The following is a 20,328-nucleotide window of genomic DNA, read 5'->3' as shown; positions in this document are numbered from 1 at the left end:
CATGTTATCAGAACAGTTATATTCCTACATAGAGTTTATTAAACCTGTTTCTAAGTGGACTATTTTGCAAAAACTGATCCTCTACATCACATTTCAGAAGGCATATTTGGTGAAAATTTTCTAAGAATACCTAAATTTGAAGCAAGGGTTATTTCTCTGCTTCTCTTTAAAATTTCATAACAAAACAGAATTGTTACATCAGACACTGCTTTCTATTGTGAGTGTGACTCACCTGTTTTCTCTCCAGGCTTTTGTACTGATCTTCAATATCACGATCTTCCCATGTTTTCCCTAAAATGCAGACCCAGAAAGATGATACCAAAGTACTGGAAATGATAGAAAACAATTTAGCTTTAAGTCCATGATGAGCTATGACCATTTCTAGTTTATTTACCAACATCCCGTTTCCAAATTCTACATGTTGGAACCATGTTGATGGGCAAGAAACACTTGTTCTCTACTTGATGAAGGGAAGGAGGGAAGGAATGTCCTCATTCTTACCTATAGAGGCCAGGTTCCTGAAGGTTTCCCTCATCACATTTTTGTAGAGTTTCTTCTGTGAAGGATCCAGTAAGGCCCACTCCTCTGGGGTGAAGTTCACAGCTACATCCTCAATTGCCACTGAGTCCTGAAACACCTGAAATATGTGTAGAGTAGGATGCATAAGGTTGACAGCACTGGGGATCTGTACTCCATACGTAGGAAGGTTGCCTATGATTGTGTCATCTCCAAAACTTTATTCTATGTAGTGATCACCAAAAACTCACTCATTTTCTGTATACACTTCCTCATCAATTTGACAGTGTTTTGACACATGGAAATTACTTACATATTTTTACTGTGATCACATTACAGCATATTTCTCTGTAATGGCAGGGTACAGAGCGTATTAGGAAATGAAACAAATGCCATAGAAACGAAGCAAATATTTTAAGACTGATGCTTCCTTGTGAGAAAAATTCTTTCATCTTCTTCCTTTTACCCACCAGTCACAGCACTCCATGAGGCAGAGGGTCAAATCCACATGACGTTTCAATGGATAAAAACACAGTGAAGAAATGGAGACCTTTTTATGTACTTCCATCACCAAAAAGAGTCCTGGAGGCCTCTAGAAATCAGACTTGAAATGAAGCCCAACTGGCCACATTGTCCTAAATTACTCCAGACCATTACAAGGAATCAGATGCAGCTGGTGAATGTAAACCTTCCTGCAGGGAACTATCACTTTTAACGTGCAATATTTATCATAAACTCAGTTCTTCCTTTCTCTCTCTGTGTGATTTGGTGGGGCTAGAAAGTTATTTGGAACTTGGGGCTCAGACAAGGGAAGAAGGCATGACAAATTAGACCATAAAATCCCTATACTCAAGTGCCTCAAGGCTACTTCTTGCCAATTTTTAGAACACACAGTGAGATAATAATGTGCTAGAACAGCTCTTTGCAGTCAAACTCTAACAGTGTACCTTTAGCCTTGCTGGCCTTAAGGGGCAGGTTAAGAGCTGCAGATTGCAAAGAAGTTCACTGAACTCCACAAGGGTCTGATAGTCAATTTGCTGATGATTATACAATACATGAAGGATTTCACAGTGCTTTCCTCCAAAGAACATAAAATCTCCATTATTCAAGGCAACAGGAAATGATTCCTGACCAGACACTCTAGATGATGCCTGCCAACTTCTGATCCCACACTTAAGGAACTTAGAAGCAGTCATTCTTGATCTCACAAGAAGAAAAAGAACAAACTTTAAATGAACAACTCTCCTTAGATCCATGAGAGCCTTGAGGTCACAGGGCAAACGACTGTCTTCAAAATTGGGGAAAAGATAAAAATAGTTGGGATTTTGAAATGGAACCCAGATATTCTGTTCTTAACAAAGCCTGTACTAAACAAAAAATCTATTTCACCAGAGCCCAATGCAAAAACAAAAATAACAACACAATATGTATGAAGTCTAGGACAACCAGCTTTTTTTTTTTTTCTTTTTCTTTTTTGTGAGGAAGATGGCCCCTGAGCTAACATCTGCCAATCTTTCTCTTTTTGCTGAGGAAGACTGGCCCTGGGCTAACATCCATGTCCAACTTCCTCCACTTGATATGGGACGCCGCCAGAGCATGGCTTGACAAGCAGTGCATTGGTGCGCGCCCAGGATCCGAACTGGTGAACCCCAGGCTGCTGCAGCGGAGCGCACGCACTTAACCGCTTGTGCCACCAGGCCAGCCCCAAGAACAACCATCTTTAACAGCAGGTTTAAAATACACATAATGGGAGTATCTGAAAAGAAAAGACACACAGAAAGAAACAGAAGAAACAAGTTAAATAATAATCACAAAAAATATCCTAAAATTAATGATAGCCAGAAAACCACACACCCAGAAATCTCAGAGAACACTAAACACGATAAACTGCAATAGCGCACACCCCCATGATATCATAGTCAAAGAAGAGAAAAATAAAAGACAGAGAATATATTGAGAAATGCCAGAGAAGAAACATCTTAGGTATAAAGAAACAAAGATTTGAATTAAATTTGACTTCTTTTCAAAAACCATGTGAGCACCAACAGAGTAGAGTAAAAAGTTTTGAAAATAAAGAAAAGCACTCCCCTAGAATTGTTAAGAAAAATATCTCCTTCAAAAAAAAAAAAGACAAATAAGGATTTTCTAAGACAAAAATGAGGGAAGTTGTCGAGTACACCTACTTTGAATAAAATGTTCAAGAAATTATCAGGGGGCTTGCTCAGTGGTGTAGTGGTTAGGTGCATGTGCTCCCTGCGTCAGCCCACAGCTTGTGGGTTCAGATCCTGGACGTGCACCGACGCACCGCTTGTCAAGCCGTGCTGTGGCGGCATCCCATATAAAGTAAAGAAAGATGGGCACAGATGTTAGCCCAGGGCCAGTCTTCCTCAGCAAAAAGAGGAGGATTGGCACTGGATGTTAGCTCAGGGCTAATCTTCCTCACAAAAAAAAATTTATCAGGAAGAATATAAACGATAAAGGTAGAGGTTTAGAAAAAGAAAAAAAATGAAGGTAAAATATCTTTTATATTTCTTATAAATAGTATAAAAAATGACACTTTGTTTACAATATTAGCAACAATGTATGTGGTAATGAGAAATTTATGGACAAGTGATATAAATGACAACAACATGACAAAGAAACAGGAAGGGCAAAGTGGGAAGAGTGTGTTAAGAGGTAGTCGCACAACAGTGAAGTGGTGTAGTGTTATTTGGCAGAGGAGGTGGATTAGTTGTAAACGTATACTGAAAACTCAAGGGCAACCACTACAAAATGCTTTTCAAAAATGTGTCACTGATATTCTAAGAGACAAGAAGAAGAAAATCTGAAAAAATGCTCAATTTCAGCCAGAGAAGACAGATAAAATGTGGAAGACAAAAAGAAAAAGAAACAAAAGCAAAAAATACTAAACCAAGACTTCATAAATACTAATCTAGCTTTATCAATAACAGCTTTAACTATCAATGGTATCAATACAATTGAAACACAGTAATATCAGATTTCAAAGAAGACAATTACAAATTCTCTACAAGAAACCCACTTTAAATATACACTGACAGATGAAGGGTAAACGGGTGGAAAAAAATAGACAATGCCAACACTAGTAAAAAGAAAGCTGCCATAGGTATATGAATTATAGGCAATGCAGATTTCAAACAAAGGAAAACGCAGAGATAGACAGGGGCATTAGACACTGACAAAGGGGTCCATTCTCCAAGAAGGCACACCAATGCTTCATGTGTACCTGCATAACAACAGAGGGGCAAAATACACGATGTAAGAACTGATAGAATGCAAGGAGAAATAAATGAATCCAGTACTATAGCTGCAGAATTCAACTTCCCCTTACCAAGAATTATAAATTCCAGTAGGCAGGACGAGGAATGACAGAGGTGAACTGAAGAGCACTATGAAATAAGTGGAGGGCCCGCCCCATGGCTTAGCAGTTAAGTGCGCACGTTCCGCTGCTGGCGGCCCGGGTTTGAATCCCGGAGCGCACCGATGCACCACTTCTCCGGCCATGCAGAGGCCGCGTCCCACATACAGCAACTAGAAGGATGTGAAACTATGATGTACAACTATCTACTGGGGCATTAGGGGAAAATAAATAAATAAAATTAAAAAAAAAAAAAAGAAACAAGTGGATTTCATTATACTCCATGGAATACTTCATACACAACAGTAGAATATACATTCTTCTCAAGTTCACATGGAATATTCTCCAAGACAAACCACATTCTAGGATATAAAGCACACCTTATCAAATTTGAAAAAACAGAACTCATACAAAATATGCTCACACCACCTACACATTCATCTAGAAGTGAATAACATCAAGATTGTCGGAAAACCTCAAATAAGTGGAGATTCAATAACACACTAATTTATTTTTTTTTTATTTTATTATTATTATTTTTTTGTGGGTGTGTGTGTGAAGATCAGCCCTGAGCTAACATCCATGCTAATCCTCCTCTTTTTGCTGAAGAAGACCAGCTCTGAGCTAACATTTATTGCCAATCCTCCTCCTTTTTTTCTCCCCAAAGCCCCAGTAGATAGTTGTATGTCATAGTTGCACATCCTTCTAGTTGCTGTATGTGGGATGCGGCCTCAGCATGGCCGGAGAAGCGGTCTGTTGGTGTGCGCCCGGGATCCGAACCTGGGCCGCCAGTAGCGGAGCGCGCGCACTTATCGGCTAAGCCATGGGGTCAGCCCAATAACACACTTCTAAATAATACATAGGATCAAAGAAGTCTCAAGAGAAATCAAAATTTCTTTTGAACTAAAAGAAATGAAAACACAACATAACAATGGTTCTTGGAAGCAGCAAAAGCAGTGCCTAGAGGGAAATTTATGCCATTGAACAAATACACTGGAAAAACAAAAGATCTACAATCAATGTAAGCAATTAACTTAGGAAACAATAAAAAGAAGTGCACATTTAAACTGTAGTAAGCACAATAAAAGAAATAATAAAAATTAGAAAAGAAATCCATCTCATTGTGGAAATCAATGGAGAAAATCAAAACCAGAAAAGGGTTCTTTGACAAGACTAATAAAATTGATAAACATTTAGTCAAGAAAACAAAAGATGGAAGACAGAAATTACTAATATCAGAAAGGAAAGGAGGGAAAAATGAAAACAAAAAAGGATTTGATAAAATCCAACATCCATTTACAACAAACTGGTAATAAAGAGGAACTTCCACTTCTTAAGAAAGAACATCTTTATGAATGCTGTAGCTAAATATATAATATTTTTTCCATACAGCATGACAGTCTGTGAAATGGCTAAAAGAATTCATAACAACAGAAATAACTCATGGAATTAATGAGAGCATAGCAAGGCTGAAGGATACGTGGGTCCACTGCTTTCCTTATAGACCCACACAAATATAGTCAAGTGATCTTTGACAATGAAGGCAAGACAAGTCAAATGAAAAATTAGGTCTTTTAAACAAACAGTGGTGGAAATAACTGATATCCACATGCAAACACACACACACACACACACACACACACAAATGGAGACGCAGGCACCATACATTTCACAAAAATTAACTCAAGATACATTACAGATTTGAAAGTAAAATGTGAAAGGAATAAACTCCTAGAAGGTAACATAGAGGAAAATCTAGATGACCTTGGGTTGCAAGATGAATTTTTAGATATGAAATCAAAAATCAAGATCCACAAAAGAAAAAAAACAAAAATTTTACTTCATTAAAATGCAAAACTACTGCTCTGAGAAAGTCAGTGTTAAGACAATGAAAACAACTCACAGGGTAAGTGAAAATTTTTGTAAAACACTTGACTGGTATCCGAAATATCCAAAGAACACTTAAAACTCAACAGTCGGGCCGGCCTCGTGGCTTAGTGGTTAAGTGCGCGTGCTCCGCTGCTGGTGGCCCGGGTTCAGATCCCGGGCGCAACCCGGGCGCGCATCGACACGCCGCTTCTCTGGCCATGCTGAGGCTGCGTCCCACATACAGCAACTTAGAGGGATGTGCAGCTGTGACATACAACTATCTACTGGGGCTTTGGGGGGGAAAATAAATAAATAAATAAAATCTTTAAAAAAGAAAAAAAAACTCAACAGTCAGAACACAAACATCCCAATTTAAAAAATGGGCAAAAGATTAGAATAGACATCTCACTGAAGAAGATATATAGATGGGAAATAAGCAACATGAAAACATGCTGCACAGCAAATGTCCTTGGAAAACTGCAAATAAAACAACAAGGATGTATCACTAAACACTTATTAAATGGGTAAACCTCAAAACACTAAGAACATGAAATACTGGTGAAGATGTGAAGCTACAGGTAACCCTCATTCATTGCTGGTAGAAATGGAATGTGGTAACTTACAATGGAAGACAGGAACCTTCTTTCAAAACAAAATTCTGAGTCACTACATAGAGTAAGATCCAGCAATCACATTCCTTGGTATTTTTGCAAATGTATTGAAATCTTATGTTCACACAAATCCTACACATGTTTATAGGTGCTATATTCATAATTTACAAGACTTAGATTTTTACGCAAGATGTCCTTCAAGAGTCAAATAGACAAAAACAATCAATGGCGTATCCATACAGTGAAATACTGCTCAGTGATAAAAAGAAATGAGGTATCAAGCCATGAAAACACATGGAGAAATCTTAAATGTATACTGCAAAGGAAGAGAAGACAATGTGACAAGGCTATGTCGTGTATGAGTCCATGTACATGCCATTCTGGAAAAGACAAAAGCATGAGCCACTAGAAAGATCTTTAGTTGTCAAGGATTTGGGGGTTGCAGGAGGGATGAATCAATAGGTGGAAGACAGAGAAGTTTTAGGGAAGTGAAACTGTACTATATGAAACAGAAACGATGGATACACATCATTATACATTTGCCAAAACCCACACACTGTATAACACAAAGAGTCAATGCTAATGTACACTGAGCACTGTGATGCATCAATATGGGTTTGGAACCTGTAACAAATGGACCACAGCAAGACAAAATGTGAAAAAGAGTGCAACTGTGTGGATGCAGAGAGAAGGGTTATGTAGAAACTGTAAATTCTGATCAATTTTTCTGAAAACCCAAAACTGATCTAAAGAAAACTGAAGTCTTTCAAAAAAAACATGAAGACAGACTCATTGCATTCACCCCTGATGACTGACTAGGGCAAGTTCTTGCATCAGAAGCCTATGGACAACTTAAGGTCCTCCTCCTGAGAGCCTCAAATCACTCTCATCAGGGTTAGAGGCCTCCTCCTTGACAACTGATTGCTTCATAGAGTTTAAGGAACCCAGGCTTTAAGTCGGGTTTGAACTAAAAATCCCTTTGCTGTGCCAAGCTCAGACTGTGGGTGTTGTCCACTGTAACCCAGAGGGTCAGGATCTTTACTGCAATAGATGCAGCGGCGGCAGCAGGAGCAGTTACTTAGGGGTCCTGGTGAGACGTCTGGAATCTTGCTACCTTATGGCTGCATTTTCCTGTCTCTTCTTTCTCTCTGAAACAATTGCTGTTTAAGGAGTGACCATCTGGTGGGCTCAGCTCCTTCACAGGGTATAGTCAACCTTGTAACCCGAGGCCTCCACTGTCTCACCTTCACTCTAAACACACAGATACCACCCGAGACAAAAAAAAATTGTCTATATTTGAAGATTACAATGTGATCATTTGATATACATATACAATTTATATACCCGACATTTTCTAAGACAGTGGATTAAGCATTCTCACCAAACACACACACACAAAAGTAAGCACCTAAGGGTGGAATTGATGGGTCATATGATAATTTCAGGTTTTACATTTAAGGAACTCCCAGACCTTTTCCCGCAGTAACTACACCATTTTATATTCACACCACCCACGTATGAGAGTTCAAATTTCCAAACACATCATCCACAAAACTTGTTATTACCTCACTTCTTGACTCTGGCCATCCGAGTGGTTGTGAAGTGGTATCTCACTGGGATTTTGATTTGCATTTCCTGGATGGCTAACAATGTTCAGCATCTTTTCACCTGCTCTTGGCTATTTGTCTGTCTTCCTTGGAAAATGGTAACATCTCCAGCATATTCAAGAATACAAGTAGCAAGAGCAGACAGACTTCTTTGGTTCCTTATCTTCAGGGGAAAGCATCAAGTCTTTTACAATTGAATACAATATTAAAAAGTAAAAAATAATAATAAAAAGAAATACAATATTAGCCCGAGGTTTTCCATATGTGCTCATTATGACATTTCATTCATTTCTGGTAATCTGAGTGCTTTAATCATGAAAGGGTACTGGATTTTGTCAATTACTGTCCTGAGACTATGGAAATATTCTGCCATTTTTGATTTTTACTCTATTAATATCCTTTATTATATGAATGGATTTTGTGATGTTAACCCAACATTTAATCCCTGGAATAAATCTCACTTGGTCATGGTGTATGATTCTTTTCTATATTGCTGGATTGGGTTTGCTGGCATTTCTTGTACTGGCCTCACAATATTAGTATGAAGTGTTCATTCCATATTAATTTTTTAAAGAAATTGTGAAGAATCGGTATTAAATATTCTTGAATGTTTCGGAGAATGCTGTAATGAATCCATTGTGTCTAGCCTTAATTTGTGGGTAGTTCTTTGTTTACTGTTTCAGCCACTTCACTTATTATATTTCTATTCAGATTTTTCATTTATTCTTGATTTAGGTTCAGTAGTGTGTGTCTTTTGAGGAATTTGTCCATTTCATCTGACTTATCCAATTTGTTGCCACACAATTGTTCACTGAATTCTTTCACAGTCTTTTTTAGTTCAATGTCTGTAGTAATATCACTCATTCTTTGTGACTGTATGAATTTGAATGTTTCCCTGTTTTCTCTAGACAGTCTAGCTAAATATTTGTCAATTTTGTTAATCACTCCATAGAACCCACTTTTGGTTTCATTGACTTTCTCTGTGGTTTTTCTATTCCTCATTTCATTAATTTCTACTCCAATTTTTATTATTTCCTTTTATCCTTGCTTTGAGTTTGGTATCTCATCTTTTGACGTCTGTTAGGGTGAAAGATTTTTGAGATCTGTCTTCTTTCTTAGTATAGGCATTAATGGCTATAAATTTATTTTTTTCTACTGTTTTAGATGCAGGCTATAAACACTGACACTTTAGTTATGATATAATGTTTTTCATTATCTCTAGAAATAGTCTTTGTTTTAAAGTCTTATTTTGCTAGAAAGTTGTATCATCTCTCCAGTTATCTTGTTTGTGCTGTTTACAGATGTATCTTTCCAGAGCTTTTAATTTTAACCTGCTTATATATTTGAATCTAAAGTGTGTTTCCTGTACATAGCATATTTGAATCTAAAGTGTGTTTCCTGTACATAGCATATATTTAGATCATGATTTTATTTTTTACTTTGAGGTGACAATGTATTCCTCCTGTGTGGATAATGTAATCCACTCACATTTAGTATTACTGACATAATTGCAATTATTTGCCCCTTTTTCTTTTCATTTTCTACAATTCTCATATTCTTTTTAGCTTCTCTTTTCCTCCTTTATGGCTTTCTATTGCAATTATTGAATATGTCCTAATGTAGCATTTTCACTTTTTTTTTTTTATTGATGTTTTAATGGTTTCTAACATTGTGAAATTTTGGGTTGTACATTTTTGTTTGTCCATCACCCCATATATGACTCCCTTCACCCCTTGTGCCCACCCCCCACCCCCACTTCCCGGGTAACCACAGTCCAGTTTTCTCTGTCCATGTGTTGGTTTATATTCCACATATGAGTGAGATCATACAGTGTTTGTCTTTCTCTTTCTGGCTTATTTCACTTAACATAATACGCTCCAGGCCCATCCATGTTGTTGCAAATGGGACGATTTTGTCTTTTTTTATGGCTGAGTAGTATTCCATTGTGTATATATATATATACCACATTTTCTTAATCCAATCGTCAGTCGAGGGACACTTAGGTTGCTTCCACTTCTTGGCTATGGTGAATAATGCTGCAATGAACATAGGGGTGCATAAGCCTCTTTGGGTTGTTGATTTCAGGTGCGCTGGATAGATTCCCAGTAGTGGGATGGCTGGATCATAGGGCATCTCTATTTTTAATTCTTTGAGGAATCTCCATACCGTTTTCCATAGAGGCTGCACCAATTTGCATTCCCACCAGCTGTGTATGAGGGTTCCTGTTTCTCCACATCCTCTCCAACATTTGTTGTTTTTTGTCTTGGTGATTATAGCCATTCTAACGGGCGTGAGGTGGTATCTTAGTGTTGTTTTGATTTGCATTTCCCTGATGATTAGTGATGTTGAGCATCTTTTCATGTGCCTATTGGCCATCTGTATATCTTCCTTGGAGAAGTGTCTGTTCATTTCCTCTGCCCATTTTTTGATCGGGTTGTTTGTTTTTTTGTTGTTCAATTGTGTGAGTTCTTTATATATTATGGAGATCAACCCCTTGTCAGATGTATGTTTTGCAAATATTCTCTCCCAGCTGGTTGGTTGTTTGTTCATCTTGATTCTGATTTCATTTGTCTTATAAAAGCTCTTTAGTCTGATAAAGTCCCACTTGTTTATTTTTTCTTTAGTTTCCCTAGTCTGGGTAGGCATGTCATCCGAAAAGATTCCTTTAAACCCTATGTCAAATAGTGTGTTGCCTATATTTTCTTCTATGAGTTTTATAGTTTCAGGTCTCACCTTCAGGTCTTTGATCCATTTTGAGTTAATTTTTGTGTATGGCGATAGCACATGGTCCACTTTCATTCTTTTGCATGTGGATGTCCAGTTTTCCCAACACCATTTATTGAAGAGACTTTCCTTTCTCCATTGCATGTCCTTAGCACCTTTGTCGAAAATTAGCTGTCCGTATATGTGTGGTTTTATTTCTGGGCTTTCAATTCTGTTCCATTGATCTGTGTGTCTGTTTTTGTACCAGTACCATGCTGTTTTGATTACTATTGCTTTGTAGTATGTTTTGAAGTCAGGAATTGTGATGCCTCCTGCTTTGTTCTTTTTCTTTAGGATTTCTTTAGCTATTCGGGGTCTTTTGTTGCCCCATATAAATTTTAGTATTCTTTTTTCTATTTCTGTGAAGAATGTCATTGGGATTCTGATTGGGATTGCATTGAATCTGTAGATTGCTTTAGGTAATATAGACATTTTAACTATGTTTATTCTTCCAATCCACGTGCATGGGATATCTTTCCATTTCTTTATGTCATCGTAGATTTCCCTCAATAATGTCTTGTAGTTCTCATTGTATAGGTCCTTCACCTCCTTGGTAAGATTTATTCCTAGGTATTTTATTCTTTTTGGTGCAATTGTAAATGGTATTATCTTTTTGAGCTCTCTTTCTGTTAGTTCATTATTAGCATATAGAAATGCAACTGATTTTTGTAGATTGATTTTGTACCCTGCAACTTTGCTGTAGTTGTTGATTGTTTCTAACAGTTTTCCAACAGATTCTTTAGGGTTTTCTATATATACAATCATGTCATCTGCAAATAGTGAGAGTTTCACTTCTTCGTTACCTATTTGGATTCCTTTTATTCCTTTTTCTTGCCTAATTGCTCTGGCCAAAACCTCCAGTACTATGTTGAACAGGAGTGGTGAGAGTGGGCAGCCCTGCCTCGTTCCTGTTCTCAGAGGAATGGCTTTCAGTCTTTCCCCGTTGAGTATGATGTTAGCTCTGGGTTTGTCATATATGGCCTTTATTATGTTGAGGTACTTTCCTTCTATTCCCAATTTATTGAGAGTTTTTATCATAAATGGATGTTGTATCTTGTCAAATGCCTTCTCTGCGTCTATTGAGATGATCATGTGGTTTTTATTCTTTGTTTTGTTGATGTGATGTATCACGTTGATTGATTTGCGGATGTTGAACCATCCCTGCGTCTCTGGTATAAATCCCACTTGATCATGGTGTATGATCTTTTTAATATATTGTTGTATTCGGTTTGCCAATATTTTGTTGAGGATTTTTGCATCAATGTTCATCAGCGATATTGGCCTGTAATTTTCTTTCTTTGTATTGTCTTTGTCTGGTTTCGGTATCAGGGTGATGTTGGCCTCGTAGAATGATTCAGGAAGTGTTCCATCTTCCTCTATTTTTTGGAATAGTTTGAGGAGGATGGGTATTAAATCTTCTTTGAATGTTTGGTAAAATTCACTGGAGAAGCCATCTGGTCCTGGACTTTTATTTTTTGGGAGGTTTTTGATTACTATTTCAATCTCTTTTCTTGTGATTGGTCTATTCAGATTCTCCATTTCTTCTTGGTTCAATTTTGGGAGGTTGTATAAGTCTAAGAATTTATCCATTTCTTCTAGATTGTCCAATTTGTTGGCATATAATTTCTCATAGTATTCTCTTATAATCCTCTGTATTTCCATGGTATCCGTTGTAATTTCTCCTCTTTCATTTCTAATTTTATTTACTTGAGCCTTTTCTCTTTTTTTCTTAGTTAGCCTGGCTAAGGGTTTGTCTATTTTGTTTATCTTCTCGAAGAACCAACTCTTTGTTTCATTAATCCTTTCTACTGTTTTTTTGGTCTCAATATCATTTATTTCTGCTCTGATTTTTATTATTTCTCTCCTTCTGCTGGCTTTGGGCTTTGTTTGTTCTTCTTTTTCTAGTTCTGTTAGGTGTAATTTAAGGTTGCCTATTAGGGCTTTTTCTTGTTTGTTAAGGTGGGCTTGTATCGCTATGAGTTTCCCTCTCAGGACCGCTTTTGCTGCGTCCCATATGGTTTGATATGGCATGTTATCATTTTCGTTTGTTTCCAGATAGTTTTTGATTTCTCCTTTAATTTCATCAATGATCCATTGGTTGTTCAGTAGCATGTTGTTTAATCTCCACATTTTTGTCACTTTCCCAGTTTTTTTTTCCTGGTTCATTTCCAGTTTCATAGCCTTATGGTCTGAAAAGATGCTTGTTATGATTTCAATCCTCTTAAATTTATTGAGGCTTGCTTTGTTTCCCAACATATGGTCTATCCTAGAGAATGTTCCATGCGCGCTTGAGAAGAATGTGTAGTCAGCTGTTTTTGGGTGGAGTGCTCTGTGTATGTCTACTAGGTCCATCTCGTCCAGTTTTTCATTTAAGTCTAATATTTCTTTATTAACTTTTTGTCTGGATGATCTATCCATTGCTGTAAGTGGGGTGTTAAGATCCCCTACTATTATTGTGTTGTTGTTGATTTCTCCTTTTAGGTTTGTTAATAGTTGTTTTATGTACATTGGTACTCCTATGTTGGGTGCATATATATTTATAAGTGATATGTCTTCTTGATGGAGTGTCCCTTTTATCATTATATATTTCCCTTCTTTGTCTTTCTTAACCTGTTTTATCTTGAAGTCTACTTTGTCTGATATGAGTATGGCAACACCTGCTTTCTTTTGTTTGCCATTAGCTTGGAGTATTGTCTTCCATCCTTTCACTCTGAGCCTGTGCTTGTCTTTAGTGCTAAGATGTGTTTCCTGAAGGCAGCATATTGTTGGGTCTTGCTTTTTAATCCATCCTGCCACTCTGTATCTTTTGATTGGAGAGTTCAATCCATTTACATTTAGGGTAATTATTGAAATATGAGGGTTGAATGTTGCTGTTTTGTCACTTATTTTCTGGTTCTTTTGCATTTCCTTTGTTTCTTGTCCCATTTGTTTTGGACTGCCAATTCAGTTTGGTTGTTCTGTCTTATGATTCTTCTAGTTTTCTCTTTGTTTATCATATGTGGTTTTAATTTGATTATTTGTTTAGTGGTTACCTTGAGGTTTGGGCGAAAAATCTTCTGTATGAGATAGTCCATTATCTGATAGCCTCCTATTTCCTTATACTAAGTCAATTCAGTCACTTTCCTCTTCCCCTTCTAAGTTGCTCTTGTTATACCTTATTCTATCTTGTGTTGTGGCTGTGTGTTTACAGTGATGAGGTTAAATTTATTTTTGGTGAATTTCTTCCTTTGATCTTTGAGTTTAGTATTTAAGTGGTTGCTAACCTATTCCAGTAAAGATCTACTATTTCTCTGATTTTGTCTACCTACTTTTCTCCTTACTCCAAGCTTTGTGTTCCCTTTCTCTTCTTGTTTTCAGGCCTGAGGGCCTTCTTGAGTATTTCTTGTAGTGGCGGTCTCGTGGCCATGAACTCCCTTAGCTTTTGTTTATCTGGGAGAGTTACTATTTCTCCATCATATTTGAAGGATATTTTTGCTGGATAGAGTATTCTTGGCTGAAAGTTATTGTCTTTTAGTATTTTGAATATATCATTCCAGTCTCTTCTAGCCTGAAAAGTTTCTGTTGAGAAATCCGCTGAGAGCCTGATGGGAGTTCCTTTGTACGTTATTTTTTGTTTTTGTCTAGCTGCCCTTAATATTGTTTCTTTGTCGTTGACCCTGGCTAGCCTTACCACTAGGTGTCGTGGTGAAGGCCTTTGTCTGTTAATATATATAGGCGTCCTGTTGGCTTCGCTTACTGGTATTTCCTGCTCCTTCCCCAGATTTGGGAAATTTTCAGCTATTATTCCCTTGAATAGGCTCTCTGTTCCTCTTTCCCTCTCCTCTCCCTCAGGAATACCTATAATTCTTATGTTACATTTTCTAATAGAGTCCGATATTTCTCGGAGTCTTTCTTCATTTCTTTTTAGTCTTAGTTCTCTCTCTTCTTCCATCTGGAGTATATCTGTATTCCTATCCTCTAAAGTACTAATTCTTTCCTCCATATTGTCAGCTCTGTTCTTTAAAGATTCCAGATTCTCCTTTATCTCCTCCATTGTGTTCTTCATCTCCATCAGCCCTGATAGGTTTTTCTTTATGATTTCAATCTCTTTTGTGAAGAAACTCCTAATCTCATTTAATTGTTTGTCTGTGTTGTCTCGTATTTCGTTGAGTGTTTTTATGATAGCTATTTTGAAATCTCTGTCATTTAGTTTATGGATTTCTGTGTCTTCGGGGTTGATTTCTGGTTGCTTGTCATTTTGTTTCTGGTCTGGTGATTTCATATATTTTTGCATTGTGGTTCCTGTGTTGGTTTTGATTTTCCTCATCCTGGAAGTCTCTGGTTGCACTTTCCACCTGCCGCCACTGTGTGGTGGTGAAGGGCTGTGTAGTCTAAGCCCCCTGCGCTCTGCCCCAGTTTTTCTGCTGCGATCCGCAGTTTTGTTTTGTTTTGTTTTGTTTCTTTTCCCCACTGCGATCCACGGGTCCAGTCCAATTTATTCAGGTCTGCCTCGGACCGCTAGATCTGGTCGAGCTGCAGACTCCGGGTTGTGGGGAGGGGGGAGCTCTCTCTTTTGCCCTCTGGGTCCCTGACGTGGGAGGCTTCTCGTTTGCCCCTCTTTATCCGCTCTCTGGGATGCTCAGATGTTGATGGTAGCCCTGTGGCTCCTCTGAGCCCTCTGTGCGGGAGTTTCCCACTGGCTGAGAGCGCCCGAAGAGCTACAGTTTCCCGCCGAGGGCCGCCCCTCCCCCCTCTCTGGGAGCCGCGCGGACCGGATCGCTGATCTGATGGGGAGGGAGCGGAGTTCTCCTTACCTCTCCCCACTTCCTCCGGGGGCCCAGCACGTTCCGCTCTCAGATGTGCGGCAGTGTGGATCCCTCCGCTCCAGCTTTTGACTGTCTGGGATTCCGTTGTTTGTCTGTGGCTGTTACTTTTGTTGTATTTTGTGGGGGAAGAATTCACGGGAAAGCTCACTCCGCCATGATGCTGACGTCACTCTGAAAAACCACAATTTCTTTATCCATTTATTTATTGATAGACACCGGTTGTTTCTATGTCTTGGCTACTGTAAATAATGGTTCAGTGAACATGCAGGTGCATACATCTTTTTGAGTTAGTATATTTGTTTTCTCTGGAGAAATAACCAGAAGTAGAATTTCTGAATCATATGGTAGGTCTATTTTAATTTTTTGATGAACCTCCATGCTGTTTTCCATAGTGGCTGCACCAATTTATATTCCCACCGACAGCACACAAGGGTTCCTGTTTCTTCACTTCCTTGCCAACATTTGTTATTTCACACTTGTGTATCTTTATTAATTTTGTATTGATGTTTTGAAGTTTTCAGAGTATTTACTACTTTATCAAATTTATTCCTCTTTTATTCTTTTTGATGCTATTATAAATAGATTTGTTAATTTTATTATCAGATTGGTCATTGCACTGTAAATAAAATAAATACAATATAATAAATAAATACAAAATAAAATAAAATACAACTTATTTTTACATACTGATCTTGTATCATTCAAATTTGCTGTACTTGATTATCAGTTCTAATAGATTGTTTTAGTGGACTCCTTAGAGTTTTCTATTTAGAAGATGAGTTATATGCAAGTAAAGATAGTTTTACATCTTGGTACCCAGTCTGGATGCTATTTATTTCCTTTTCTTGAAAAACTGTTCTGGCTAAAATCAAATTTGTGAAATAAAAGTGGCAAGAGCAGACACTCTTGTTTCGTTCCTCATTTTTGGGAGAAAATATCCAGCCTTTCACCACTAAATATAATCGTAGCTGTTGGTGTCCCACACTTGCTCATTACAAGGTTCAGGAAATTTCCTTCAAATCCTGGTTTTCCGAGTCTTTCTATCATGAAAGGATGTTGGATTTTGTCAAGTACTTCCTCTGAGTCTATTGAGATGATCAATCCATTTTTGCTTTTCACTCTATTAATACGATGTTTTATGTTAATGGATTTTGAGAGGTTAACCCAACCTGCATCCCTGGAATAAATCCCGTTTGGTCATGGTCTAGAATTCTTTTAATTAGTTGCTGAGTTAGGCACTACTATTAGTTGAGGTTTTTTTTGGATCCATATTCACAAAGGAAACAGGTCTGTAGTTCTTTTGTGATTCTTTTGTCTGATTTTGGTATCAAGGTAACACTGGCCTCACAAACAAGTTTGAAGCATTGAGTTGATTCTGTTTTGCGGGAGGCTGTGTGAAGAAGCACTATTAAACCTTGATTGGATGTTTTGGAGAATTCTGCTGTAGAACCCTCTGGGCCTGAGCTTTTCTTTATGGGTAGTTTTTTGCTTATTAATTCAATCGCCTGTAATAGTTCAAATCAGGTTTTCTGTTTCTTCCTGAGTCACTTTTGGTAGTTTGTGTATTTCTAGGAACTTGTCCATTTCATCTAAGTTATCTAATTTGTTTGCATGCATTGTTCACTGAACTCCTTTATAACCTTTTTTACTTCTGTCATCTCAGTAGTGATCTCCTCTCTCTCATTCAGCTTCTAGTAATTTGTGTCTTCTTGCTTTTTCTCTAGGTCAATCTAGTTCAAGTGTCTGTTAGTTCTCTATTGTCAATTTGTTATCTTTTCATAAAATCCACATTTGGTTTCATTGATTTTCATTTCAGGTTTTCTACTCTCAATTTTCTTATTTCTGCTCTAATTTTTATTATTTCCATTTCTTAATATATTTGATTTGGTTTATCATCTATTTGAATGTGTTAGATAGAAAGTTATGTTATTTTTTTATTTATTTATTTTTTGTGAGGAAGATCAGCCTTGAGCTAACATCCATGCCAATCCTCCTCTTTTTGCCGAGGAAGACTGGCCCTGAGCTAACATCCGTGCCCACCTTCTTCCACTTTATGTGGGACGCGGCCACAGCATGGCCTGACAAGCAGTACGATGGTGCGCGCCTGGGCTCCAAACCTGGGCGGCCAGCAGCGGAGCACGCGCACATAACTGCTACGCCACGGGGCCAGCCCCGAAGTTTAGGTTATTGATTTGAGATCTTTCTCCTTTGTTAGTTTAGGAATATATGGGTATAATTTTTATCTATATAGTGATTTTGATGTAGCCTGTAAAATTTGTTTATTGAGTCCTTTTTTCCATTCATTAAAAATCTTTTCTAATTTCCTTATTGATTTCTTTAACCTATTCGTTATTTAGGAGTGTCCTGTTTAATTCCCTTATATTTGTGAGTTTCCCCAAGATGTTAATTTCTTTTTTTTTAAAGATTCTATTTATTTATTTATTTATTTTCCCCCCAAAGCCCCAGTAGAAAGTTGTATGTCATAGCTGCACATCTTTCTAGTTGCTCTATGTGGGACGCGGACTCAGCATGGCCGGAGAAGCGGTATGTCAGTGCGCGCCGGGGATCTGAACTGGAGCGCCAGCAGCGGAGCTCGCGCACTTAACCGCCAAGCCACGGGGCCAGCCCCCAAGATGTTAATTTCTAACTTCATTCCATTGTGGTCAGAGATCTTACTTTGTATTTTAAATTTCCTAGCATTTAAAATTTATGTGTTTTTTACGGTGAGGATTGATCTATGCTAGAGAAAGGTCCATGTGTGGTTGAGAAGAATATGTATTCTGTTGTGTAAGAAAGTGTAAGGAGTTGCACACCAGATGCCACAAGCCTTGTTCATATGCCCCAGTAATGATTCCACATTTGGAAAACAGGTGTAATTAACATCTCAACTTCAAGTTCGTGATATTATAAACTCACTCTCCATAGTTTTGTAACAAGCAAACATGCAAATTAAAGAAGGTGGTAAACAATGCCCCCGTACATCTCAGGTTTTTGATGATAGAACTTATCTCTTCAATTCCTCTGCGGATAAGGTGTTACCTCTGGGTCACTATCTTTGTTGGGGGACAGATCAAGAAGCACCCACTTGGCCTTTCCCACCAGAATATGCCTCACTAACAGTGTTAGGAAATCAACATACGTATTTTGCGCCTTAATAAGTACATCTATTTTCATTCTATATTGGGCCTAATGAGCTAATCTATTTTCATAACTTTATTAAGCATTTATAATTAGTATAAGGTTTGTGTGTGGTCTTTGACCATTTTTATTGGAACATTTATATTTCACTTTTCATTATTAAAAGCCACTTAGACTGTTAATGATATGATCTTTCCCTCTCTGTTATTATTGAAAACATGGTGTTTTTATGTCTTTTATTATTATCAATGATACATTTACATTTTTTAGTTTATCAAATCTATTCAACTTTCATGTAAATTTTTCTTGGGATGGCATGACTTCTACTGCCTAAGTACAGAGAAACACTTTCTGATGTTTACTTTCAGTGTTTTCATTTTATTTTTTTACTGTTTAACTCTTTACTTCATATAGAATTTTTTTGGATGAAGGAGACAGGTGAGTTATAGACTCCCACAATTCATCATCTATTTTGTTACATCCTTTTGTCTGTTTATAGACCGTCAGGGAGTCGTTGTCTAGTCCACAGTTTCTCAACATTAACACTAGTGACATTTTTGACAAGATAGTACTATTTGTCAAGGGGACTGTTTTGTGCATCAGAGGATCCCTACATGTCTGTAGCAGTGCTCCCCACCTCCCACAGTCGTGACAGCCAGAAATGCCCCCAGATAGTGCCAAGTGTTCCCTGAGAGGCAAAATCACCCCTATGACAGACAACTGGTCAGTTCTTATGGTGGCATCAGACCATTAAATTATCACAACTCATTAATTTTTATAATGAAGGTATCTGGTGAAAACTTGTTCTTCTTCATTCTTTATTTGCAATCGTTTCCTGAATACCCTTTGCACTTATTTTCAGGGATATACTTTAGAATTACTGTATTTTGAGAAAGAAAAAAGATCCTGATGCAAATTTGAGTGGAAATGTCTTTAAAAACGTGGCTGTGTGTAGAGATCTGCATCTTTGACTTCAGGAGTCTTCCATGCACCAAAGCTGGTTATGTTTCCATGGAGTTGATGCCTCTGTCACCTCATTGGGAAACGCTCAGACTTGTTTGCACATAGATCTCACACATGGAATTAGCCCTAAGCCTCCAAATTTCATATGTAAGTTGAAGGACATGTGATTTTAATTCAATAATATATGTTGTTATCTATAAGGTATGTATTTACAAAAGTTTCAGTGAATTGACTCCTTCCTCAGTTGTAGTAATTTTTCAGTTATTTTATCTTTAGCTTCTCAAATAAATAATGCTGTCATCTCCAATAACAGTATTTGCTTCTTTCATCTTATTTGTCAGATTGATCATTGCATTTTCTCACATGAAGTTAGAGATGAAAGCAATGATAAATACTTGGAGTGAAAAGAAACATCTTTGGTTTTTGTTTGAATTGGCTCCTCCTTTCAATGGGCTGCCTCTCACATAGCAGTTCCTCATCATGTTCTGCTCCCAAAACTCTTCTCTGAGTACTAGGCTGGCCTGTCGGTCATTGTGCCTGAGAGTGACCAGGGGATTTTAGCACCAAGAGGTGACTAAAAATATTGTGGCACCATCTTCAGATTTCAACCAAGGGCAAGGGCATCTCTTCCATAGTGGGGATTTTAATAAGGCCTGTGGGGAAGAAGAGAGTTATTTGTG

General features: G+C 37.7%; 1 protein-coding gene and 1 pseudogene across 7 annotated transcripts in view; both read right to left on the bottom strand.

Moving 5' to 3' along the window:
• Positions 1-20,328, bottom strand: part of LOC131394538 (zinc finger protein 709-like) — a 340,324-nt gene that overhangs the window by 191,914 nt on the left and 128,082 nt on the right. For 3 of the 7 annotated variants that reach the window (XR_009216174.1, XR_009216175.1, XR_009216178.1), the window contains 3 exons: positions 7,938-8,142; positions 502-637; positions 232-291 (listed from right to left, as the gene is read on the bottom strand). The exons of 1 other annotated variant lie outside the window; for it this stretch is intronic. The gene's annotated coding sequence lies outside the window, so the exon portion shown is untranslated. Of the gene's footprint in view, positions 1-231; positions 292-501; positions 638-4,325; positions 4,357-7,937; positions 8,884-20,328 lie in introns of those variants that run through there. 3 more of the 7 variants (XR_009216176.1, XR_009216177.1, XR_009216179.1) reach the window with 3 other exon arrangements.
• The window catches only part of LOC131394155 (zinc finger protein 709-like), a 68,841-nt pseudogene that overhangs the window by 44,785 nt on the left and 3,728 nt on the right, over positions 1-20,328 (bottom strand).

This window comes from Diceros bicornis, chromosome 30, assembly GCF_020826845.1.
Source record: "Diceros bicornis minor isolate mBicDic1 chromosome 30, mDicBic1.mat.cur, whole genome shotgun sequence".
Taxonomy (NCBI): domain Eukaryota; kingdom Metazoa; phylum Chordata; class Mammalia; order Perissodactyla; family Rhinocerotidae; genus Diceros; species Diceros bicornis.
The sequence above is the reverse complement of the archived record's forward strand: the minus strand, read 5'-3'. Positions and strand labels throughout refer to the sequence as shown.